This window comes from Tamandua tetradactyla, chromosome 4 (genome assembly GCF_023851605.1).
Source record: "Tamandua tetradactyla isolate mTamTet1 chromosome 4, mTamTet1.pri, whole genome shotgun sequence".
In the NCBI taxonomy this organism is placed as follows: domain Eukaryota; kingdom Metazoa; phylum Chordata; class Mammalia; order Pilosa; family Myrmecophagidae; genus Tamandua; species Tamandua tetradactyla.
This window is the reverse complement of record NC_135330.1, coordinates 97,252,361-97,279,904: the sequence shown is the minus strand read 5'-3', so window position 1 is coordinate 97,279,904 and position 27,544 is coordinate 97,252,361. Positions and strand designations below refer to the sequence as shown.

Genomic DNA, 27,544 nt, shown 5'->3' with positions numbered 1-27,544 from the left:
CCACAGACTCTATGACAAACTTCCTCCTGGACACTGTGTCTAGGACACACGGACTCCTGGACACAGTCTCTATGACCCACGTCTTGCCTGGGCACAGACTTGAGAACACACATAGTGCCTGGTAAAACTTCAGGGCATGGGTCATGTCTGCACACAGCGTCTAGGACACAAGTCCTGCCTGGACAGTGTCGACAACACACACCACCAGGACATAGAATCTAGGACACACGTTCTGTATGGACACAGTCTCTAGGACCCACATCCTGCCTGAACGGTCTCTAGGACACACTTCCTCCTGGGCATGGTCTCTGGGACACACGTCCTGCCTGGACAGAGTCTCTAGGACACATATACTACCTGGAAAACTTTAAGGACACATGTACTGCCTTTACACAGTGTGTAGGACACATATCTGGCCTGTACAGTGTCTAAGAAATATGCCTTCTAGGACAGAGGTTCCAGGACACATGTCCTGCATGGACACTGTCTCTAGTCCTCCTGGAAAAAGACTCTAGTTCACATATCCTCCTGGAGACAGTCTCAAAGGACACACACCCTCACAGATCCCCTCTCTAGGACACATCTACTCCTGGACACAGTCTCTCAGAAATATGCCATACAGAACACTGTCCCTAGGATATAGGCCTTACCTGGACAAATATCCTGCATGGTCACAGACTCTAGGACACACGTCCTGCCTGGACAGTCTCATGGACACACTTTCTTTAGGACTCAGTCTCTAAGACACAGGTATGTCCTGGATATAGGCTCTAGGATGCATGATCTCCCCGGACATTTTTTAGGACACACAGCATCCTGGACACATGTTCTAGGACAAACATCTACCTGGACACAATACATCATGGACACGCTTCCTCCAGGACACATTCTCTAGGACACACATCTTCTTAGACACAGTCTCCTGAGAAATAAACCCTCCAGGACACAGTGTCTAGGATACACATCATTCCTGAACACAGCTATAGGACACAAATCCTTCCGAGACATAGCCTCTAGGACACACACCCTCCTGGACATGGTTTTGAGGACACACATCCACCTGGACACACTGTCCAGGACACATGTCTTCCTCGACACAATTTCTAGGATACACATACTGCCTGGATAGAGTTCTTGGACACATATCTTCCCTGAACATGGACCATAAGACACACATCCTCCTGAACTTAGACTCTAGGACAGATATTCTGCCTAGAGACACTCTCTAGGACAAACATCATCCTGCACACAGACTCTGGGAGACTCATCATACTGGACACAGTCACTGGGACAAATGTCCTCCTTGACACATTAATTAGGACACATGTCCTGCCTGAACACAGTCCCTAGGACACAGGTTCTACCTGGACACAGTCTCCAGGACACACTTCCTGCCTGGATACAGTCACTAAGATATGACCTGACTGGACACTGTCACTCAGACACATGTCCTCCTGACATGGCTTCTAGGATGCATGTCCCCATGGACAGAGACTCTAGAACACACAACCTCCTAACAGTGTCTAGGACAAACATCCTGCCTGGGCACAGACTGTAGGACACATGAACTGCCCAGGAAAACTTAAGGACACAAGTTGTGCCTGGACACAGTTTCCAGAACACATGTCCTACCTGGACAGAACCTCAGACACATGCCCTCAAAGACACACTCTCTAGGACACTTGTTCTGCTATAGACACAGTCTCTAGGACACACTCTCTAGGACACAACTACTCCTGGATACAAGCTCTAGGAAATATGCTGTCCAGAACACTGTCCCTAGGATACATACCTGGACACAGACTCTAGGACACACTTCCTCCTGGACACAGTTCAAGGGCACACATCCTCCCGGACACAAAATCTAGGACTCACATCCTCCTGGATACAGTCTCTAGGGCACACATCCTGCCTGGGTTCAGTCTCTAAGACTAGAAGAATGAACATTAATAACTACGTATTGAAAGAAATGTCAAGAACAAAAAGATAAATATTATCATGTCTGAATCATATAGACTAAGTACAATATAAATATTTGTTTAACTAAAGTTGAGAGCATGGGATACCAGGTTGGGGTATACAGTAAAGGGTCCTAGATTACAAGCTCTTATAGCAGTCATATATATTCAGGAGGTGTAACTGTTAATTCTAAATTTTGAGATAATTAACAGTTTGTAATTAATGTGGACTTTCCCAGAAACTTGGGCATTTATGTGACACCTGAGACTCAGAGTTAGAGCTTGGAAGTGCTGAAGGTCAGCAGCACCCTGTACAGGAACTGTTTTAAAAACATGAGAAAGTGATCAGACATTATGTAGAGATGTGAATGAAGCTGAACTGTATAGGACTAATGTATAGTAGAAGACTGGGTAAAGGATAATATCGTCCATATTCTAAAATGTCAACTTCTTTGTGAAACTAAAGGGAGAGATGTTTCTTTGGTGTAAAATTTATATTTTGGATAGTGCACTTCCAAATTTAACTTGTATGATCAGTTTAGTTAATACCATAAGCACATGGATTCTTGAATAGGGCATGAGATTTTGTTGGTTTGTCCAGGTTAGTGTGATGCCATGATAAATCCCAGAGTGAGGTGGACAGTGAATGAAGAAGCATTTGCAAAGTCCCCTTGCGGGAATGAGGAGAAAGGGAGAAATATTCAACTTCTCCATTTGGAGAATTTCTGATATTTTCACAAGCAGTGGGGACAACCAAATCAATAGGTTGATCCCTCCATCTTGGGGTTCACCTTATGAAACTAATTTCTGCAAAGGATAGGATAAGTCTACTTAAAATTAGGTGTAAGAATCATCCCCACAGAACCTCTTTTGTTGCTCAGATGTGGCCTCTCTCAGTTGACATGGCAAGTGAACTCACTGCCCTCCCTTTCTATATGGGACATGACTCCCAGGGGCATAAATCTCTGTGGCCACATGGGATAGACATCCCAGGATGAGATGGTACCTGGCACCAAGGGATTACAAAAACCTTCTTGATCAAAAGGGGAAAGAGAGGAATGAGAAATAAATCAACTGTCAATGGCTGAGAGATATCAAACAGTGTCAAGACATTATCCTATAATGCATAAGAATAACAGCTAGAGGGGAAGTACATGAAACTGTAGAGCTATGTTCAAGCCTTGTTTCTTGAGAGGATTTCATAATGATATAGCATTTACAATGTAACTGTGTGATTGTGAGAATTTTGTGTCCAATGCTCCTTTTATCTAGGATATGGATAGATGAGTAAAAATAGACAATAGGGGGGACAAAGATTAAAATAATTTAGGCAGATGGAAATACTAGTGGTTGATGAGGGAGAGGTAAGGGTGTATGAGTTTTTTTACTTTTTTCTCTATTTTTCTGGAATGATGCAAATGTTCAAAACAATGATCATGGTGATGAGTACACAACTATGTGATGATACTGTGAGCCACTGACTGTATACCATGTATGAAATATTTGTATGTTAAGAATGTTCATAGCTTTGTATGTTGTTTTAGCAATAAAAATATATATGTTCTAATATATGATGTTAAAATATGTGTGTAATTATCTGCTGAAGAGATAAAATTAGATCCATTCTTCACATCAAACACCAGAAAAAAACTCCAAATGGACCAGACCTAAGTGTAAACAAGCAACAACAGAACAACAACAAAAAAACAGGAAAAGGAAATATGGGTAGGTTCCCATTTAAAGTGAGTATTGGGACTATATAGAAATACTTATTTTTACATCACATGGCAAAACTTGCTGTAAGTCAAAATATAGTTAACTGACAACTGGCAACATACAGCAATTTGTATATTCTTAATATATATAAAAGTTCTAAAACCTGGGGGAAATATAAAAAAATATTATTTCAATTGGCAAAAATGTTAAATAAACTAAAAAAAGTTACTAAAATGCCCTAACACTTCTGTAAACTGCTCAACATCAATCATGGCAGAAAAATAAACAGGAACCTACTCAGAGAATTCCTTTTGCACCCATCAGATTGGCAAAATTCAAAAGGTTGACAATATATTCTTTTGGCAAAGCTGTTGGGAAAAAAAGATATTCTCAAACAGTAATGGCAAGAATGCAAAATGATACAACCCCAAGGGGACAGAAATAGTAATTTCTAACAAATCTATACAGGTATTTGTGTTTTCACTTAGAAATGACACTTGGAAGAATTTATTTAAAGTGATGCTTCTTGTGAAACCAAAATACCTGGACACTGGTCAGTCCTTGCAGTATTATTTATAATTGTCAAAGGCCGCAAATTACCTAAATGCCCAATATAGGAGAGTCACTGAATAAACTAGAAAGCGGTGTGATGGTGGTTCAGTAGCAGAATTCTTGCCTGTTATGCCAGAGATCCGGGTTCCATTCCTGGTGCCTGCCCATGCCACAAACAAACAAATAAAAAGTAATACAGAATCTTTGTTTTTCAATGAACTGAAATAGAGTGCTTTCAGAGGATAATACTAAGGGGGAAACAAAAAGTAAACTGCATGGGTGGGCCATGGTGGCTCAGCAAGCAGAGTTCTTGCCTGCCATGCTGGAGACCTGGCTTCAATTCCCGGTGCCTGCCCATGCAAAAAAAAAATGTAAACTGCAAAAGCACATGTTTGGGGTGGGCAACACCTGCCATGCCAGAGACCCAGTTTTATTCCTGAAGCCTGCACACAGCAAAAATAAAAAGCAAATGTTTCTTTAGCATTCTATCTTCTGCGTAAGAAAAAGGACTAACCAAGGCCTGTATCTGCTTATGCATATCAAATGAATTACTAGGATGAGCTCACAAAAAGTCAGCTAATTACCTTTATGAGGTGCGGAGAATGGAGTAGAAGATGAAAGAAATTGCTGATATATTCAAAAAAAAATTCAGCCCAATTGGTGGCTGCAGCAGTGACCTTAAAGTTTCCCAGGCACCTCTGACCTTCCTGCAATCCTCCTGCCTACTTGCAATGCTGGGGTGTAACCGCCATGTTCAGGCTATGCAGTGACAGTCCGCCTTCCCGCTCACCTCTGGCTTTCCCCAAGATCTTCGGCCATCCAGCTATCCTCAGGCCTATCCTCAGCTATCCTCCGTGGTCCTTTGCCTTTCCCATGCACTGCCCCCCTTCCCGCAAATTTCCACCTACACCAAATGCTCCACCCTCGCACCATCCTCCTCCTGCTGGCACACTGCTGGCCTTCCCGTGCACAGTCCACCTTCCCCCATCTTCCAGCCACCCAGCGATTCTCCAGCTTTCCCACGATTCTCTTGACTAACCCGTCTTTTGGCCATCAAGCAATCCTCTGGCCTTCCGGCCCACCTCCAGCCTTCCAGCCCACCTCCGGCCTTCCTGAGAACTGCCACCTTCCTGAGATTCCCGATTTTCCCACGCTCCTCCAGCCTTTCCCTTGTGAAGGATTGAGATTTTCCATTGCTAAAAATGAGGTAAAATCAGGGTCACAAAACCCAGCAAGCATCATGTTATTGCAAAAGAGCTAACCGCTCCTTTTCCACTTTTGTACCTGCTGGCTTGCTTACTTGCTTCAAAAAACCCCAGGATGTGGTTTATACCTTTAAAAGCCTGCACAAATTCAGGCTGGGGGCTGCACTCTGGTACCCTAGTAGTGGGGATGGAGGGCAGACTCCGGCCGGCTAATAAAGACTCTTAATTGGCTTGCAATTTGATATTGTGTGGTTTGTCTGTTGGTGCACCCCACTACATTTGGAGGTCCCAGCAAGATCATCCCTAATGGGACATTTGGTGGCCACAGGTCCAGGGAGTCGCCCCTGCGACTGGGGTCCAACCTCGGAGGGACGTTCCTCTGCCCCAGGTAAGGACCGGGAACTGGGCCAATTTCCCAGGACTCTCCAAAACTATAAAAAAATTGGTGGAGTTATTCGTTTCTGGAAATCTTACCGGTGAGTATACTATTTGTTTGGATCTATTTGGGGACCACCTGGAAGGCTGGACGCAGCATTAATTCCATGGTCAGATCCCGTAGCAAGACGTTGCTCGGGATCATTGTTTAATTTGGTCTATTAGTCTCATTGTCAGTGCCGTTGTATGGTAATTTGTGTCTCCTTCTCCTTGCTACTTTCCTCCCTGTCACTACTGTGGGCCAGTCAAGTCTTCCCCATGTACCCCTCTTAAATGTTTTCTTAAGAATTTCCAGGACCTCCAGTGGAAGGCAAAGGATTACAGAGACTCCGTAGATCATTCCCACCTTGAGCTTTTTTTACTCACAGGAGTGGCCGACCTTTGGAGTGGGGTGGCCTCTAGAAGGCACTACAGATCTCAATTTAGCATACAAGGTTCAGAGGATTTGCCTTTGGCAACCATGGCCATCCTGACCAAGTCCCATATATTCTGATTTGGATTGAGACCAATTCAGAAAAACTCAACTAGTTAAAGTCATGTCTAAAAGCAAAAGACCAAAAAAAAACCCTCAGACTAATCAGGTCCCTTAGTGAAATCTGATAAGACAAACAGGAATGAAACATCCCAGTCCCCATCTTACCAGGACCCCTTGAGGATCCACTTTTAATAGATTTCCCCCCCCCCCATATCCCTCAACCCCTCTGTTTTCTAGGTGCCCAAATCCAGGGAATGGCTCAGGCTTCTGGAACAATCTGAGCTGGGAGGTCACCTTCAGTCCTCCCCACATGAGGAGCAGATCCGCCTATCACTCTTCCCCAGGTTTACAGTCCCTGGACTCTTCCAGGGCTCCGATACTCCCCTTAAGGCAAGTTGGTCCTGCCCCCGGGGAGGAGCTCCCACTGTTCATGGTGTATGCCCCTTTCTCCTCTAGCAATCTGTATAATTGGAAAAACCAGAATCCCTCTTTCTCTGAAAAGCCTCAAGGGCTCATATCACTCTTGGAGACTGTCTTTTTCACCCACCAGCCTATATGGGATGACTGTCAACAGCTCCTCCAGGCCCTTTTCACCTCCGAGGAGTGAGATTGAATCAAGAGAGAGGCGAAAAAGCTGATTCTGGGGCCTGATGGACAACCTAATACTGACACCACCAGATTGGAGGCTGTGTTCTCCTCCACCGGTCCTGGATGGGATCCTGATACAGATAGAGGTAAGGAGGCTGTCGATCAGTATTGCCAGACACTGCTACAGGGAGTACGAGCAGTGGCCAAGAAGTCAACTAACTTGTCTCGGGTAGGCAAAACCATACAGAAGCAGGATGAATCTCTGCTTGTACACCCCTATAGATCCAGATGCGGCCGAAAATAGGTGGGCCATAAATATAGCATTTGTTACCCAGTTGGCCCCAGATATAAGGAAGAAATTACAAAAATTGGAAGGATTTGAGGGAAAGGTGCTGTCCGAGTTGGTAGAAATAACCCAGAGAACCTTTTACAATAGAGATGACCCTGGGACTATGCAGTCCAAAAGAATAGCCAAAATTCTAGTATCAGTAATGTCTGAGCAGGAGAGACAGAAAAATAAACAAGGAGCTGGAGGAAGACGGAGAGGGGCCAAAAGCAGAAATTGGGGTTAGGCATAAACCAATGCACCTATTGTAAAGAAGATGGGCATTACAAAAATGAATGTCTGAAAAACAGATCAAGAGGGCCAAAACCCGCCCCAGTCCTAATTGAAGAGACAGACTGATGGGGCCAGGGTTCCATTCTCAGGAGCCCAAGGTCACCTTACAAATTGGGGGTAAGCCTGTGGAATTTCTTGTGGATACTGGGGCAACCTTCTCTGTCCTTCAACAAGCAGAAGGGCCCATATCTAAAGACAAAATCCCCATACAGGGAGCAACGGGGAAAACATGGTCTTATCCATGGACCAGAACTAGAATAACCAATCTGGGAAAAGGAACCATCACCCACTCCTTTCTTGTGATGCCAGAATGTCTATACCACCTCCTGGGGAGAGACCTCCTCCAAAAATTACAGGCCACCATCTCATTCAAAAATGAGTCAGTCAGCTGAGCTTTCCTTCAATGCAAACCCCTTGACACTCCTCTTTACTTGCCTGTTATCAGAGGAATACCTACTGACCACAGTACTAATGGAGCAGGCCTCAAGTCCCTATTTACAGGAATTTAAAGACAAAATACCAGGGGTTTGGGCAGAAACTAACCCACCGGGATTGGCCATCCACTGGCTCACCATCATTGTCCAGTTAACAAGTACCGCCACCCCAATCCGGGTCCGGCAATACCCAATAAGTTTAAAGGCAAAAATAGAAATTGAGGTATACATCAAAAGACTCTGAAAAGCAGGAATTCTAGTCCCCTGCCATTTGGCTTGGAACACCCCTCTCGTCCCAGTTCAAAAACCAGGAACTGACGACTTCCGGCCTGTACAGGATCTCCGGGAGGTGAACAAATGAGTTGAAACCATTCACCCCACTGTGCCTAATCCTTATTTGCTCTTGAGTTTATTACCTCCCAGTAATACCAGGTATTACTGGATCTGAAGGATGCCTTCTTCTCACTTCCTCTAGCTGCGGTAAGTCAACCCATGTTTGCTTTTGAATGGACAGACCCACAAGGGGGTTTTTTGGGACAACTTACTTGGACACGGTTGCTGCAGGGTTTCAAAAATTCTCTCACCTTGTTTGATGAGGCTCTGAGCCAAGATTTGGCCCACTTCAGACAAAAGCATCCAACAGTAACCCTCTTACAGTATGTGGACGATCTCCCTTTAGCCACTGAAAGTCTGGCTGATTGTAAGGAGGCAACTGAAAGTTTATTACAGGAACTAGCCCAGTTGGGCTACCGGGTATCTGCAAAGAAAGCCCAGCTTTGTACTAATGCAGCAACATACTTGGGTTATGAGTTAAAGGAAGAAAAAAGAAACCTGTCCTCTAGCAGAATCAAAGCCATCCTAAAAATACCCCAACCAACAACAAAAGAACAGGTGCGAGAGTTCTTGGGGGCAGTTGGGTATTGCAGGCTCTGGATTCTGGGTTTTGTAGCAATAGCAAAACCCCTGTATGCTAGCACAGGGGGCAAGGAGGAAGCTCTCACCTGGACTGAGACTGAACACAAAGAATTCCACATGCTAAAACAAGCACTTGTGAGCGCACCTGCCTTGACCCTGCCAGACTTGTCCAAACCTTTTCAACTCCATGTTGCTGAAGCCAAGGGAATAGTGAAAGGGGTCCTTACTCAAATACTAGGACCATGGAAAAGGCCGGTTGCCTATCTGTCTGAAAGACTGGACTATGTAGCGGCCAGATGGCCAAGCTGCCTCCGGGCCATTGCTACCACGGCCGTCTTAGTAAAAGAGGCAACAAAACTGACTTTGGGGCAGGACTTACACATAATAGCCCCACACTCAGTGGAAACCTTGCTTAGGAGTCCACTGGAAAGATGACTTTCAAATGCCTGGATTACCAAATATCAGATTTTACTACTGGATCCCCCAAGAATCCGTTTCCTAAAAATAGCAGCCCTTAACCCTGCCACTTTGCTCCCAGATGATGACCCTTCCAAGCTCATCCATGACTGTCATGAAATTTTAGACTCTCTCACGAACCTGAGAGCAGACCTCACTGATATTCCCTGGCCAGATCCTGATGAAGAATTGTATACCAATGGAAGCAGTTACGTCTTGGAGGGAATCAGGTATGCGGGAGCGGCAGTAGTAACCATGGACTGAGTCATTTGGGCTCAGGCTCTGGGGCATGGGACTCAGGCCCTAAGGTGGGGAAAAGGGAAGATAATCAACATCTACACAGACAGCAGATATGTCTTCACTACTGTACATGTCCATGAGGCACTCTATCAGGAGCGGGGACTTTTAACATTGGGAGGAAAGGAAATAAAAAATATACCAGAAATACTCGCCTTACTAGAGACTATCTGGTTACCAAAAAAGGCAGCCATTATACATTGCAAAGGACATCAGACTTCTGAAACCCAAACTGCCAAAGGAAATGCCCTGGCTGATAAAATGGCAAAGGAAGTTGCCCAAAAACCAGTGGGAATGCTGCAGATACTTCCAGTTTTACCGGGGTGAGTGCTGCTGAGCCCTCCAAAATATACTGGGGAAGAAATTAAACTGGGAGAAACTCTGGGCACTAGAACAGATCCAGATGGTTGGGAAATCCTCCCAGACAGGAGGATCCTAGTACCGGAGTATTTGGGGCACAATTTGATTGCCCAGGTTCACCAAAGTACACACCAGGGCAGTACGAAACTAACTGAACTCTTGCAGAGGGACTATTAAATTCCCCATTTGCAGCACCACGCCTGGCAGGTGTCATCGAGATGCCTCATCTGCACCCAGGTAAATCCCGGCTGGGGAAAGAAGATACACCAAGCAACCAGGCTAAGAGGACAAGCCCCAGGAGAGCAGTGGGAAATGGACTTCATGGAAGTAACACCTGGCCTATATGGATATAAACACTTGCTGGTTTTCATTGACACATTCCCTGGATGGGTAAAGGCATTTCCTACCAAAACTGAGACAGCACAGATAATAGTAAAAAAGCTAGTTTCCAAAATTGTTCCCCCGTTTGGCCTCCCAATTGCAATGGGGTCCGACAATGGGCTGGCGATTCATTGCCCAAATTACTAAATTAATAGCAAAAATATTGAATATCAAATGGAAATTGCATTGTATTTATAGACTGCAGAGTTCAAGGCAAGTGAAAAGAATGAATAGGACAATAAAGGAAACCTTAAGCAAATTACAGCTTGAGACCGGCGAAAACTAGGTGTCTCCTTCCATTTGCCCTCCTGAGGGCCAAATGTACTCCTTATAGTAAAAGAATCAAACCATATAAAATCATGTTCAGATGACCACCCCTGCTAATTCCTAAATTAGGGGAGGAAAGGCTAGCCGAATTAAATAACCATTCTCTTTTAAATTCATTACAGGCTTTGCACTCCAGTACTCAGCTAACTCAGAAGCTAATAAGGGCAGCTCATCCGGGACCAACTAACCCTGCCCCAAACAAAGATCTGTTGCACGTGCAGCCTGAAGATCTAATCTGGGTTAAAAAACATCAGCCAGCCTCCTTGGAGGCCCAGTGGACGAGACCCCTGCCAGTAATCCTCTCAACTCCAACGGCAGTGAATGTTGCAGGAAAGTGGCACTGAATTTATCACACTCAAATCAAAAGGGCAGCTCTGGACCAGGCTCCGGCAAGATGGAGCATCCAGTGTACCAGAGATCCACTAAAGATAAGACTCTCCAAGTGTCCCTCTGGGCCCTCTTAATTCTTCTGCCAGGGGCTGCTGGGAAAAAACCCCACCAACTCACAAACTATACCTGGGGGTTATGTAGAACAGTGGATGGGCAAATTATTGCTAAAACCTCCACCCCGGCACAGCCCACTCTTCATTTTCACCTTTGTCAACTGCTTGGGAGCCCATGGGACCCTCTTTTGTATCGGGCTAGAAGATTCAGCTGCAGCACCCCCTCCTTAGAACAGGGTCTATGGCATACCCAACACTATGCCTGCCCCGAAGGGGGGAATCCTAAGTGTCTAGGGGAGGGTGAGTTTTACTGTGCAAAATGGGGTTGTGAAACACTTGCCCTCTGGAAAAACTGAGACCCCTTAATCTCTCTGACTAGAATAACATCTCCCAGTCCAAATGCCAGCACCACTGGCTCGTGTAACCCGACCATCATCAAAATCCCCTCCTGGCATATGCAAACCTGGGCCAGTGGTAAAACTTGGGGCCCTCAGATTCTATATAGCAGGCCATGACCCTGGCATCAGTTTTACAATCCAAAGATTGGTAGGACCAGATTGTGCTTGGTTGGACACTTGCTTTACCACGGCCCTGTCAATCAAACTCAGTCTCAAAATTAAAAACCTGACGCAAGTTTCTCAGGAAGTGCGGTAGCACTTCATAAAAGCACAGTGTGAATCAATAAGGCATCTCCTGCATCCCACTAGGAACTTACTATCCTGTTACAATGAGGGTCAAGACATCCAGCTATGGGAAGAGAATTTTCTATCAGTTCCTTGCCCCACCTGTAACCACTCAGGTAAATCCTTTCAGCTATTCCTAAACTACTTTATTTTCTGTAAACCAAAGAAACTCACATTCCTGAAAAACATTTAAATTTTTTAATGACATTATAGGTAGGACTTCTGTTCCTATTTCATGCCCCTTTTGAAAAATCAAGACTAGGGCTTCAAACATGAGGAATGTAATCAACAGTAAGATGGAATCATGCACCAAATTTCCATTCTTATAAGTAAATCAGCTTCTCTGGTTTCAGCTTGCAGTCTTATTAAATAAGAAGGTATTTTACTTATTCCTTTAGACCTACATCCCACACCCCAACCCCCAGCTCCCTCTTGCTGATTTTCCAAGACACCTACCATAGATTGTATTCAGTGAAGAGAAAAACATTATTTTCCCATTGCCTAATTGTAGGCAATGTACTATCAGTGCAATAGTCAAGAGACCTAAGGAAAGTGGAAAGAAGATGAGATGCTTGAGAAGCAGCCTCTGGGTTATGAAAATATAATAGTAATGGTTACTGGCAATGGCAGTATTGATGATGATGATAGTGACCAGGTATTGAGGGTTTGCCATGTGATGATAATACAAAGTTTCTTAATAACCTAAATCTCTCATTATGAAATGTAAAGTAACTGCAGATGTGTGACCTTGGTGAAAAGTCACCTTGCTTTATTTTAAGCCTGCCATTAGCTATGGAAATTACTAATATAAAAACAAAACCTAATTTTACCTACCACATGGCAATACTTTGTAGAACACCATCAAATAAACCCTCTTCTTTCTAAACCAGTCTCTGTGGCCTATTTTCTCCTCATCCCCTGAACTTCAGAAGGAAAATAAAGCGAACACCCCCTAATTCTAGTATTTCAAATTTATGTTTCATTTTTACTAATGTGTGTATTTAGACATGTATTATATAGTTTACAAATACATATATTTAACATCTGAGGAGCAAAAGACATTTTATAACTTTTGAGCCCTTTGGCATACTTCCTGGAAGTTCAGCAATGACTATAGTTACTCTTAATTGCCTTCAACACACTTACATGAATGCTACATTCAGCTGAATTATTTCCTGGATTCCCTCTAATTAATCTGATAGCAGCTGTTTTAAGGCCTGTGCTGACTAACAGTTGCAAGACAGCTAAATGCCTAGTACAAGAAAAGCTCTCTGAAGCTTACGTATACTCATTCACATAATTGTGTCTTCTAGGCATCAACATTTTGGAAAGGATCTTTTATATTTAGATGACTTTATTATTTGTTTATATAACTCAGATGGTTACACCCTAACTTACTGAAATATCATCTCAGTATATTTAATGAATGCTATACAAATTCAACATTTAAAAAGTGGATAGAAGAACATGTTTTAAAGATGTAAATAAGAGTTAAAGAAAACAATGATGAGGCCTTGCAGTATGCATTTATACTGGTTTCCTTGTTCTGGTTCAGAAAATATAAATGAGCTTTAGAATATCAATGATATATTAAATAAGCTATGCATTTAAAGTGTTACTAGACAAACATATGAGGCCAAAGCATACATACTTGTTCCTTTTCACTACAAAAATGGCAATTTGATGTGATTCAGCCTATACATTCAGTTAAAATAACCACACATGAATAGTCCTTTCTAGAATTGGCAATGCTTAGGCAAAGTTTGTTGGTTAGAAAATTAAAGCCTGCAAAGCAAAGCCTTCTTAAAATATGGAAGCCAGACCTGAGAGTTCCTTTCCCCAGGCTGATCTTTGGCCAATCCAGAATATTCCAACCTAATTACAATTCCTTGAGTTTGCCCAGCAAGAGTTGTGCTTTCCTTGAGTTATGCTATTCCTTCACTGAGCCTTGCACGGCCTGTTGAAAGACTACAAAGGAAAGTTTAAAAGCCACTTCCTCAAAAAGCCTATGTCAAGATTTACAAATGCACATGCCTCTCTGCAGGAGGTATAAATAACACATCAGGCCTGACTCTAGGCCCAAGTCGGGGCAGCTAAGGGTCAGTGCCACACCACTGCAGTGGCTGAAGTTTTTGACTCTCATGATTTCAAGAGAGAAGCAAAAAATCCACAATTTAATGTGTGATATTCTGATTTTTCAATTTTAGCAACAAATTGAATACATGTTTTAAACCCTTGATGGGTCAAACAATATACATCTCCTGTCTCTTGACAGTCTGTGGTCTCTGAATCTTATAAGCCTCTGATGAGGAAATGGCTCTCCATACTGTCTTCTTCCATTGCACCCCATTAGTGTTTACACAGACAATCTGTCTGCATCTGCAGTAAAGGGATATGTGTGTGTGTGTGTGCCTGTGTGTGTGTGTGTGTACATCCCACTAAGGCTTAGAACACAACAGAGCTCAATAAATATCAATTCTTAGGAGGCAGCAACCATAGTTTAATGCTTGACAATGCAAGAACTAGAATTCAAATCCCCACTTAGGCAAGTTGCTTATTCTCTCAAATGTGAAATTTGTTTATTGTATAAGTTAATATCATAATCTACCCATTCTAGAAACTCGTTGTGAAGAGTAAACGGGATAACACACGTGCAGCACTTGGGAACGTTCTTAGCACAAAATGAGCACTGAAATAAATGTTATCTTATTATTATTATTACTTACTAAGATTATTTGTGTGTGTATCTCATACATAAAGGTAAATAAATGTTTTAATACATAATATATATACACACACACACACACATATTTTTAAATTGTTTAAAGAGCTTTAAGTAAGTTTTCTGTTCCTACTTCATACCTCCTTTGAGAATTCATGGCAAGGTTTTCTTTATAACAGCCCCAAACATGAAAGAATACCCCAAATTTTCATTTCAAGTACATAAATATAAAATTATTATATAAAAACTAAATAACTAAATAAAATTTAAAGGAATTACTGATATACACAACATGATACATTTCAAAAACAATACATTCAGCAAAAGAAACCAGACAAAATATTACCTACTATATAATTGAGTTTCTACAAAGTTCAAGAATAATTGAAATAGTATATAGGAAGTGGTTAGGAGGTGCAAAGGGAATGATGCAGAGAGATAGAAATGTAATCTCTTGATTAGGATTTAGGTTATACATATATTTACATTTATTAAACTAAAGAAATCATTCACTGAACAACCACATTTCATTATAAGAAAATTTTGCCTCAACATAAACATCTTAAAAGGGGTTATTTCTTTAAATACTCACTGCACATTCCTGAAAACAGGAATTAATATTTATAAAAAGCCTTTTTAAAATCATACAGTAAAATCTGAACCCATAACTACAAAAGTTGCCCAAAGCCCGTTATATTCCATAAAGGCCACCAATGGGTTTTAAATCAAGGCTTATTTCATTAGTTGTCTATGCAAAATATCAAGGAAAGAAGTCAATAGTTTTCTGTTCTCACCTGCTATCACTTATTATGTTATATACTGAATATGAATTTTATAGAATACAATCAAATCTTTAAACCATTGAAAGGTTTGTGGGGATGTGGAAAGTATAGGTGTTTAAACCTGGATTGAATTGGTTTTGATCTAAAGGCTAGAAGTTATTCTGAATATAAGATTTGAAAATTGATATGAAATAAATTTCCACAAAACATAACTTATGAAAAGTGACTCAAGAAGAAATAGACATTGAAAATTCATATGCCCATGAAATAAACTAAAACAATACATAAAAATGTCTTCAAAGAACAAACACCATGCCCAGTGTCTTTAACTGTTAGTTTTATCATGCATGAAAAAGACAAAAAATGCACACAAAACACAAATCCTTCTAGGAAGAGAAATAGAAGGATTAGCCACCAACTCACTGCCTGAGATCAGAATGATCTTCATACCAAAATTAGACCAGGACATGACGAGAAATGCTTAGACTGTGAACCTCTCTAAGTAGGGGGAAGAACAGGCCATAGACAAGAATATCTGCCCTGTACCCTTCATGGGAACTGGCTTCATTCCTCAGAAATTCTAAATACTCTTTTTTTCCCATTCTTCCCCTTTCCTTTCCTTCCATTAATTTTCCCACTTCCCATCTGGGAGGTATCTTTATGCAGTTGAAAGGCATTTACCTTGGCAATGGCTAGAACTGGATTTGAATTGTGACACTGCCACCTTTTGAATGTGAGAAGACAGGTCAGTAACTCAATACTGCTAAGTCAGCATTTCTCATCTGTAAAATGGCAGCAATATCCTATACTTGCAGGATTAATGTGATTCTAAGATGAGATCAAAGGGCATGAGAGGTGCTCATCAAATGCTGCTCACCCTTCATCTTCTTCCTTGGCTCTTTTAGGCTAAGACAGAAAGCTGAACTGTTATAGGTTTAAGTCATTTATTGGCATTTATGCTTGCAGCTTATAAACATCAGTCTTTTCAGAAAATTAATTAAATAAATAAAGCCAATCAGCCAACCAAGACACCAGATGAACAAACAGCAAATACTACCACATCTTTTTTTCCTACCCCAAATTACACTATTCTCCACAGTGGCCCAAGCCACAATCCTAGGAGTCATCTCCTAATGGATTAGGTTTACACCTATCCCAATTCAAAAGTCACCAATTCTGTAAAATTGTTCTTCCTAAATATCTCTCACATCTATTACTTTACTTCTGTCCCTGTGAGGAGTAAGTCCATTTGTCAACTTGGCTAGGTTATGGTATCCAGTTGTTTGGTCAGGCAAATGCTGGCTCGATTGTTACTGTGAGAGTAATTTGTACGTAGATTTCCAAAATTACTCAGTTTATTGCACATACAGCTTTTGCATCTACAAATCAACAAAGGAGATTACCTTCAGCAATGAGAGATGTCTCATCCAATTATGCCTTAAAGGCCTTAAAGGGATAACTGATGACTTCAGCAGTCAGAGAAAATAATTTCTATCTCTACTTCAGCCAGCCACCTCTCCTGGGGAATTCATCGACTGCTTCATCAGAGTTCCCAATTTGCAGTCTTCCCTATGGAATTTGGATTTGACAACCCCTATTGTTGGTTCCATTTCTCTGGAGAACCCTAATAACAATTTTAGTACTGGAAAGTGTGGTGCTGCTATGACAAATACCAAAAAATGTGGAAACTGCTATAGAATCAGGTAATAGTTAGAGCTGGACAAATTGGGAAGCATTTGATAGAAAAAGCTGGATTGCTTTGATGAGATGTGGTCAGAAATATGGATGTTAAAGGTACTTCAAATGAGGCTTTAGAAGAAAATAATAAATGTATTATTCAAAATTGGGTGAAAGATGATCCTTGTTATAAAGTGGCAGAGAATTTGGCAAAATTGTGTTCCAATGTCAGATTACAAGTGGAACTTGTAAGCAATGAACTTGATATTTAGCAGAGGAGAATGTGGAAGGTACAGTCTTGTTTCTCCTTGCAGCTTATAAGAAAATGTGAGAGGAAAGAGATAAGCTGAGAGTTGACCTCCTGGGCACAAAAAAGCTAGAAATTGATGATTTGGAAAATTCTGAGCCTATCCAGGTAGTGTGCTCTGAGACTAGGCTCAGAAGCAGCTCTACCAAGACCTCCTTGAGCTTTAGGGGGGTGAGTCTCCAGAGGACAGGGCTCCATGTGATGGCTTAAATAAAGAAACCTTTGTCAAAGAGGGTGTGGTTGAATATGGATGTAGTCAGCCATTTCAGCAGAAGTCAGGATTGGAAATGCAGTTGTCAAGAAGGATCTGTGGAAAGTTCTATTGTCTGATGGTTTGGACCCACTTGAACTATTCCCCAAATTGACAAAGATTTTGCAAAATTCATATGAGCAGAACCATTGCCAGCCTGGAATGAAAGGGGCAGAGAAGGGATTAACTAAAGGAAGAATGACTTCAAGGACACAACTGTGGGTGCAAGAGTCTATACTGAAGGGCGGGCCACGGTGGCTCAGCAGGCAGAGTTCTTGCCTGTCATGCCAGAGACACAGGTTGGATTCCTGGTGCCTGCCCATGCAAAAAAAAAAAGCCTATACTGAAGAGTTCTCCTTGGACCGAGAGAGCAGGCCCACCCACATGTATGGAAAGGGCAGATCCACCCTTGTGCTTGGAGAGGGCAGGCCATTTACCCCAATGCCTGGAGAGGGAGGGCCTTGTGCTCCTTCCTTCAGAGAGAGTGCCCCCACACCAACACTCTGAGAGGGTGGGACCTGGGATCTATGTTTCTGGAGAGCCTGGCTGCCATCCAGATGCTCAGAGAGTTTGGGGCCTTCACCCTCCTGTTTGGGGAAAGCGTGGCTGATGACCAAGAGCTTGGAAAGGCCGAATGACAAAACATTAACCAATGACTCTCAGAATTTGAAATCTAATGCAGTTTTCCCTGTAGGGTTTTGGATTTGTTTGGGACCTGTAACCCCGGTTTTCCTGCTAACTTCTCCCTTCTGGAATGGTAATGCTTTCCCTATGCCTGTCCCTTCACTGTATCTTAGAAGTCATGGGAAGTGGCCAGCCAGAAATCAGTCAACCTAAACCTGGAGGAGAAAGAAGATGTCGCCATGTACACTGCTGTATGACAAAAGCCCAAAGATGGCTGGCCAACCAGAAAATATAACACTGGGAAGGAGCAAGCCTTCTAGCATCTCAAACTGTGAGCCAATAAATTTCTGTCGTAAAGCTGTTCCATTGTATGGTGTTTGTTTTCACAGTGAGGAAACTAAACAGCTCCCTAGCTGCTGCCTAGTTTTGGACTGCATCAGTTTTCTAGGTGTTGAAACTGATCTCCCTGCTTCTTTTCTCAAACCCATGCAATCCATCATTGTCCATATTACTACCAGAAGGCTCTTTTCTAAAATAAAATCCTTGTCAAGCCCGTCTTCTGCTAGAAACTGTCCCCCAGATTCATTCACTGTGACCTATGGGAAAAAGTTCAAAAGCCAAACCTTTGTACTGACACAGCCTTCACAGTTCATACATACTTAAATTCGTTAAACTGGTTGGTAAATAGAAGCTTCCCAGGATTCAGGCCACATAGGCCATTCCCAAGCCACCTCCCCTAGAAGGGGACCTCCTGGACCTTACCCTCCCACTGAGCTGTTCTGATGGGTCAGTGTCCCAGCAATAGCACTTGAAAATTCTGAATATCTCATCGTCTTACTAGTCCTTCAATAACTAGCCTTGGCCTACTTTTCCAAACTCACCTCCATCCACTCTTCTACAAAGCTCACCATGGTCTCTGAATACACCATGTTCTTTCAAATGGCCTTGCCTTTGAACCTGCTGTGACTTCTGTTTGGATGACTTGTTCTCCCTCGTCTGCCTGCTGAACATGTATTCATCCATTTTGATGCAGGTTCAATATCACCTCCTTGATGAAGTCTGTCTCCTTATATAAAAAGGATCACCTTTCACCCAATTTCCAATAACACATTTATTATTTCCTTCTAAAGCCCCTTTCACTGTTCTTTGAGCACATGCTACACTTAGGCTGGGGCAAGCATGTGACATTTTGACTAGAGCATGAAGTGAACATTTAAAGATAACGTCAAGTCAGTCATTAACCACAGTCAAAGGGCACAGGTATTACAGATAATGATATTATAGAATATGAGATTTCTCTGATCATCAGAGTAAGTGTTATTCTAATATATCCAACAATCTTATATTTCTCATATATGCTAAATAATTAAACATAAATATCACATGTGAATTGGTTTTCCTTTCTTATATCAACTTATAGCCTATCTTTCACATTCATATTCTGACAAGTTATTATAGCTTCATGGTAGAAACAATCGATCATTATGTCTCATCCTCTAGAGCTAGTACATTTTTAAAAGGAGCCAGAGTTTCCATATTTCAACAGAGAATATTATATTTATAAAAATCAAGTATATTGCAAATATTTTTTCACTGTGATTACCTCGGTATAAAAAATACATTTAAAATCCTCATTAATCCTTTTAATTTGAAGATTTCTTATTATGATAAAATTCCAGTACCCCAAAATAGACTCGAACTGGACCTCAATTAATAAATCAGTCAGCATTTACTTGCTGCTTCACATGTGTATGAGCTTTTATACAGTGTTGGCTAGACTTTGTTACAGAAATGCTATTTTTCTATTTTCTTTTGAACAACACAGCAGTTGCCCTCAAATAAATTTTATTTTCATGCATCAATTGCATATTAATCTTGAACATAAGTATGAGACTCTATATAATAAAATAGACATTGTCAAAGAAATGCTTGTATTTTAAATTTCTGTTTATGCACAAACTTGCCTTCCTCAACTGAATTTATTTTTTCAGCAAGTGCATATTCAACTTGAGGTCTAGGTGACTGATTTCCCTTTAAGAAAAAGCAGACTTAAACACTGGAAACTTAACCTGGTCTAGACTTGGAGCTTTGTATAAATCATGACACCTTTTTTGTAATATAGGACATTTTAGGGTGGCCCATCTTTGAGTTATAAATATTATTATAACCTATTCTGTTTTCTCCCCAACCTTTCCTTGCCAAAACTATTTTTAAATTATTCTTGTAATACATTCTTCTCTTGCTGGCCTTGCTGACTTATTCCACGTTATCCACTCCCAGTGTGATGAATCTCTTTATATTTTTTTGTGACTTTTCTTTGATATAAGCTGGTGGTGTCTGCTGGCAGTTGATATTTGCTCAAATAGTCAGGATCACCCATCATATCTATTCCCTAAGAACTGTGCAGAAATCAAATAATCCTTTCTTAATCTCTTCATTCTCAAAATACATATTTCTTCTGAAATTTCCCACTTTTATTGGATAACTGTGTTCTTGAAAATATACCTTTTAGTTAATACCCTATCTCCATCATTTCTAAAATAGTAAATTTATCATAAACCAATTTGAATTTGAGTATTTCATAACTAATATTTCATATTTACTTCGCTTGTTATTCCTTCCATCCGATATGAAACTTAGCTGTCTCTGTTTTAGGAGAAAATTCAAAGTTTTCAGGAATTCAAAGGGTATATTCTTAATTATCTAAAATTTTGATGATTTAATGACTAAGTTTTTTAGAAGAATGGAGGGTAAAAGAGGAAAATAGCAAATACCCTTTAAATCCATTATAAAACCAAAACACTAATAGATTTCTTTTTAGAAATAAAAAATGTCTTAATGTATTTGAGATTCTTTATTTATCCTGGGCATGACATGAGGAATTGTAAACAACCAAAGTCGACTAAATTAAATGGCAGCCCCATAACCCCACCACACACAAATACACTGTCCTTACTCCACCTGGAGAGCCAGAGAGGTTTCACAGGTGAGATGTTACAGAGAGGTTTTCACTCACTTAGAAAATAAGCAACCAAGCTAAAACAATGCACGTGGGAATATATATGATATATCTCTTTATCATCTCTCTATCAGTACAAGGGTAAGTTTTACTTTCCAGAGCTCTAATGCCATGGATTCTCTGTTGTGTACTGAAGTGATAGTATTGATCATAAATTCCAGAAAACATTTTAAACATGTTGACCACAATTAGAACATAAACAAATCGAGAAAAAGTGTTTTTGTAATAAGTGATAACCAGACAACTGTTATTTCATGAAGAAATGATATGGATTGTCTTGATACCAGCCAGATGGGCACTCATAAAACCCAGGGCAGACACCATTTTGGTGAACATCAGGTTGAGTCAGGCTGACATCCGGTCAGTCTGAATTGTGGCTTCAGTGCCTGGGCTGTGCTATGAAAAAATGCACTGTCACTTTCACTGCAGCCCTGGGACCATTACCTCCTGCCATCAGCTGTGGATTCTCCACTAAATGCTGTGTTAGGCCTGGTTCCTGAGCCCCCTCATTAAGGGATCCACCTACAGTCCAGCAGCAATCAGGCCTATGGCTTTTAAAGACTCTGTGTCCTCTACTTTTAAATGCGTCATGTTCCCCCAATCCGGTTATTGTGTCTTGCTCATATTGGCAACTTATGATTAAGCAAGCAAATAAGCTGCATTGAGCATGCAAACAAGGGTTGTGTCAGATCTGCTTCCAAGAGATAAATATACTTTTGATTTTGATCTGTCTTTGGTTTGTTACAACAACTACATCTACATGACATTCTCTTCCTTAGAATGCCAGAAATTATAAAATCCCCAATCAGCTTGTCACCCACATGAATACCTCTCTATGAACACCAGCATTCGTCTTCTATTCCAAGTTGGCTCTTGACCTTGAACTACAATTTCTTAGCTCTCTTAGGTGCTTTACTCTGATCTTACTTGCATGCACAAGGCTCTATCACAAGCAAGTACAGGGACACAGGAGTGTTTCTTTAGCCAGTGGTATTTTTGATGCATATTAAAATTGTAACTTTGACATTTCCAATTGCCCTGATCCATCAAGCCTGACTTCTCAGCTTTTTGATGCCCCTACTGGGGTCACACAAGTCCATATTTATGAGCACTTGACCACTTTACTAAAAACAAAAAATAATAATCTTTGAAATTTGGATATCAAATAGTAAAATGTCTATTTCATACTTTAATCAAATTACCATAGAAATTCATTTTAGCAAGGTAGTTAAAACCTCTATACAAGTAATCTCTTTCCCTCCCCCTCAGTTTCTTTTTCTTCTCCCCTCTTTTCAGTGCATTCTCTAAATTGTTCCTAGAGTAATTTAGGGAAGTAATAACATAGCCCACTGGATCCGAATTTCACTGGAGCTAGACAAAATGGAAAAATAATGACAAAAGGAAATTTCAATATCTATCTTTGTGGCAGTGAAGAAAAACTAAGCAAACATCCTGAATTAACTACAGATAACTAACTTCCTCCTTTATGAGTTATGTGAGATTCAACTGAGCAAATACTGCACATGCATATTATCTATTTATTTAAAAATATTTATTGAGCATCTACTCATATTTACATACTGAATATGCAAAGCCCTATTTAATTTTGTCTAATGCTAAATACACATCATTATGAATTTGATCTAGCCAGGAAAGTCATTGAAGAACTGTTTGCGATGGGATTTGAAGGCCAAATAGAAATTAATTAGGCAAAACTGAGAAATAAGAGAACCTCAGGCAAAAGATGAAGGCTCTTCTGTGGTGGGATTGAGTAAGACAAGGATGGGAACAGAAAGAAAGCTGGTGGGGCTGGAATTCAGAGAGGGACATGGGGTGCAAGACGGAGCCAGAGGATGGCCACTGAAGTAGGCACTGAGAATGCAGAAGTGGAAAAGGTGAATCGTGTCTGGTTCTCATCCTCCACAAATCAGAAGGAGACATCCACCTCCAAGTGAATTGTGAGTCAGACTCAATAGGGACTCTAGCAGGGTTTAGAGGCAACAAGGTGGGGCAGTGCAGTCAGAAGAACTGGTTGGGAGAAGACCTTGCCTGGGTGGGCAACTTCTGAGTTGGATGCTGACGGATGAGAATGACAAAGGAGGAAAAGCAAAGCAACAGCTAGAGTCTGAATCAGAAGGTAGAAAATGCCTGACATTAGAAACAATTGGGTTATCAAGTAGCTTCACATCGTGTCTCAAAATTTCCTTTTCCAACTTTCTAATTTTTTTTTTCCCGCAGAGCTTTAACAAAGCTCAAATTCCACATCATGGTTTTTTCTTTGCCATGCGCCTTTTTAAAAAATGGAAGGGACTTTTCACATGATCTATTATGAATCTATTCTAGGCTGAAGCCTGGTATTTATCTTCAAATACTCTGTCTTTATTTCCAATTTGCTTTTTGGTTATTGTTCTTTTTTTAGAGAGAGCATCAGGAGACCCTGGACTTCAGGAAGCATTCAACCCAGTGAAATTCACTGAGTTTTAAAATCTTTTTTCTTTCATTTTCTTTCTAACATAAAACATGCATCTGACTGCTGCTAAAAGAAACTGTTTAAGATCTCTTTGGTTACCTCTTTTCTCAGGAGGGTAACTGAGCATTTGAATCCTTCAACTGACTCTTATTGAAAATAAAAGATATATACTGTTACCCTTTGGTTGATCTGTCGGTACTGCCTACTTCCATTAGAAATTTTATTTTCAAACCTCTGATTATAATATAGGTTGTAATTAAGAGAAATATGCTTTTAAAATTACTTGCTACTTTCATAACTGATTAGGGAGTGTTTCCTTGATGTTCATTTTGCTGGCAGGGGCATCAAAAGGCCTTCTTTTTTTTTCAGAACTTAAAATAGGAGCTATAATACCAAGAAATATTTATATGCTTTATTGATGACATTATTCCAGAATCAATTTTCACCATTTTTTGGGTCGTTTTCTTAATAATGTTGATTTTTTTATAATACAGTATACCAATGTATCAAGAATTTTTACCACCTGAACTTTTCTTACAAGAACTATGATCCCTGGTTTCATTAGGTCTCCCTTTTCAAGGATTTCTTATATAAGAGTGTATGTCTGGTTAATTTATCTCGTTCCATTTCATGTAGACCAAGGTCATGAGTTTAATTTCTTTGGAGGCAGCTTGGTGTTGTAAAGGAGAACTAAATTTGGTCCTAAACAGACCTGATTTTCCATTTCAACTCCCCCTGCCCCCACTCTGCCCACCCCATCCACAGCGCCCAGGAGAAAGAGCACCCTGTTCTACCTGGTCCCAAGACCCACCCAAGTCAGTTTTACTCTAAAACCCAGTTCTCCCTATAAACACTAAAGCCCCAGATTCAGCCTTTTCTATGGGTTTACTTGTTTCTTCTTCTGGGTCAAATTAAGGTGTTTGGGCAGATTTCTTAATTTTACTAAACCACAGTTGCATCATTGTTAATTGGAGATTTTTTTTAAAAGCAATCTCACAGGGTACATGCGAATCATAAATGTGTTAAGCACCAAGTTAAGTGTCTGGCACAAAGTAGTTCTGAACAAAGGTAGCACTTTCCTTTCCTGTGCTTGACACTTCCTTTCCATCTATGGACCCATCCACACTGGCAGTGGTTCTCTTTATACAGGTCCCCACAGCACTCTCGTTGGCTTTCTAGGCAGTAGCCTTGGATCATGCCAATCAGACATAAAGAGTTTCCACAAATCCTATCTGGATAACTCCATGTCCAATCCTGGCTTTCTCTGAAAAGACTGACAGCTTCCATCCTGACATGGAGCACTATCCTCTGGGGTCTCCCTGCCAGGAAGCCCAGAATTTTCCAGAACATCAACTCTGGCTTTCTCTCTACCCAAGAGTTCAGGTCTCAGCTTCTCTCTCTCTCCAGTCACATTTCAAAATAAGCTGTGAGGAGGAACCAGGCTGCACATTCAACAATGAATTTGGAGATCTCTTCTGCTAAATATTCAAGTTCATGGCATTTAAAATCTACCTACCAGACAAAGCCACTAGTCCATTCTGCCCAAATATCTGCTATTTGAAAACAAGGATTGTCTTCCTGCCAGTTTGCAATAACATGCCTCATTTCAGTCTACAGCCTCGTCAGAGGTATCTTCAGAGTCCACATTTCTACCAACAGTGTTTTCATAGCATCCTAGGCCTTCTCTTTCAAGGTTCTCACAATTCTCCCAGATTCTTCCCCTTATCCATTTGAAAAGCCATTTCAACTCGTGTGGTATTTGCAAACCACAGCAGCAGCACCACTCTCTGGTACCAAAATCTCTTCCAGTTTGCTAGCTTCAGGAATGCAATACGCCAGAGACAGAAAGCTTTTCAAAAGGTGAATTTAAGAAGTGGCAAGTTTATAGTTCTAAGGCCAAGAAAATGTCCCAATTCAAACAAGTCTACAGAAATGTCCAATCGAAGGCATCCAGGGAAAGATACCTTGGTTCAACAAGGCCGATGAGGTTCAGGGTTTCTCTCACAAGCAAGAAGTTCCATGGCCAACACAGAGTTTCTCTCTCATCTTCAAAGGCACATGGTGAACACAGTCAGGGTGCCTCCCTCATCAGGAAGGGCACATGGTGAACAAAGTGTCATCAGCTAGCTTCTTCTCCTGGCCTGTTGTTTCAGGAAGCTCCATGGAAGGCATGTTCCTTCTTCATCTACAAAGGTCGCTGGTGGGTGGGCTCTGCTCCTCCTGGCCATGTCTCTCTGCTCTGCTCTCTGTGAATCTTCCATTCTCCAAAATGTTTCCTCTTTTACAGGGGCCCAGAAACTCACCAAGACCCACCCAAATGGCTGGAAACATGTTGCCACCTAATCCAGCTTAAAAACCACTCTTGATTGAATCACACCTACAGGGAGATGATCTGATTACAGTTTCAAGCACACAGAACTCAACAGGGACTATTCTCCCCTTAGGAAAGAGGATTTAAATTAGAACACAGCTGCTCTAGGGGACATGCATCCTTTCCAATCAGCATGTTCCACCGTTTGGACCCAAAAAATGAAATGATTTTCCCATGCACAAAATACATTCATTCCATAATAATATCAGAGAACCATAAACCATTTTGGTAGCAATAGACCTGAAATACAAGGGAGAAACGTACAAACTCCTATCAAAGTGACTTGTGGGCACGGTCTTTCTAAGGCAAAATTAATCTCTGGCTTTGGAACTCTAAAAACCCAAGGCAAGTCATTTGCTGCCAACATACAAAGGAGGAACAGTCATCACACACACATATGCATTCCCACAGGGTGAAGGGAACCCAGGGGACACAGGACCCAAGCCATTCTGAAAACCTGTAGGGCAAAGTTTCTTAGATTTCAAAGTCTGAGGGTCATTCATCCTTGGGGCTTCTGAAAGCAGCAGTCCCACCCATTCCAAAGGCCTATGCACAGGTCTACCTCTGTCCAAATGCAACTTCTTGGCAAAACCCTGTCTCAACATGGGGGCTGCACCTGGGCTCTCTAGCACCTCTGCGGCACATGCTCAATCCCACCATGTTGTGGCTGCCAGGCTCTTCCAAAACCCCAGGGAATGTGCTTCACTCTCAGCAAGATCTGAGGTGTTTCCTTATCTGGGAAATAAGATTTCCACAGAGGAAATGCTCTGATATATTTCTGAGGAGACAGTAGGTACAGGGCTGTGCACATACCTAGAAAGGACTTGAAATGGTTCTAATCTCTCACCCCTGGATGACCTTGAGGAAGAAACTAAAGACTATGGCAGAGTTAGAAACTGTCAGAGTGATTGAAGGTGTGTCTCAACACACACATAGAATCCATGGGAAAGGTTGGGAGACTATCGATTCAGGGCATTTAAAACAATTTCTGTCCAATCATTTGCTGACCTCTAAGCTAACTGAACAGAGACTTCAGGGATTATACACAAAAGAGAATGTAAGCTTTGTAGGATTAGTTCAGGAGAGCAACTAAACAAAAAATGGGAAAGCAATAATAACAATAAATCTCCAGGCAGTGGACAGGGGCTGACTATAAGATTAGTCACATTATATTATTTAAAACATACAGTTCTCAACAGCAACAACAATTACCACCATGTAAAAATCAGGAATGTATGGCACATAAAAGGAAAAAAAAATCAATAGAAATTGTCCTTGAAGAAGCACAGACATTGGATTAAGTAACTAGAGAAAGACTTCAACTCAGCTAGCATAAACACATTCAAATAACTAAGGAAATTACATGTAAACGAATAAAGGATAGTAAAACAATGTCTCACCAACTGGAGAATGACAAAGATAGTATGAAAATAACAATTCTGGAGCATTAAAGTACAATAATGAAAATGAAGAATTCA

The 27,544-nt window shown here is 41.2% G+C and overlaps 1 long non-coding RNA gene across 1 annotated transcript in view; it reads right to left on the bottom strand.

The window, feature by feature from the left end:
• Positions 1–1,461: 1,461 nt before the first annotated feature.
• Positions 1,462–27,544, bottom strand: part of LOC143681200 (uncharacterized) — a 139,936-nt gene continuing 113,853 nt past the window's right edge. The window contains exons 10-11 of the long non-coding RNA XR_013174462.1: positions 1,793–1,931; positions 1,462–1,541 (exon numbers count right to left, since the gene is read on the bottom strand). This is a non-coding gene — a long non-coding RNA (uncharacterized LOC143681200). The remainder of the gene's footprint in view (positions 1,542–1,792; positions 1,932–27,544) is intronic.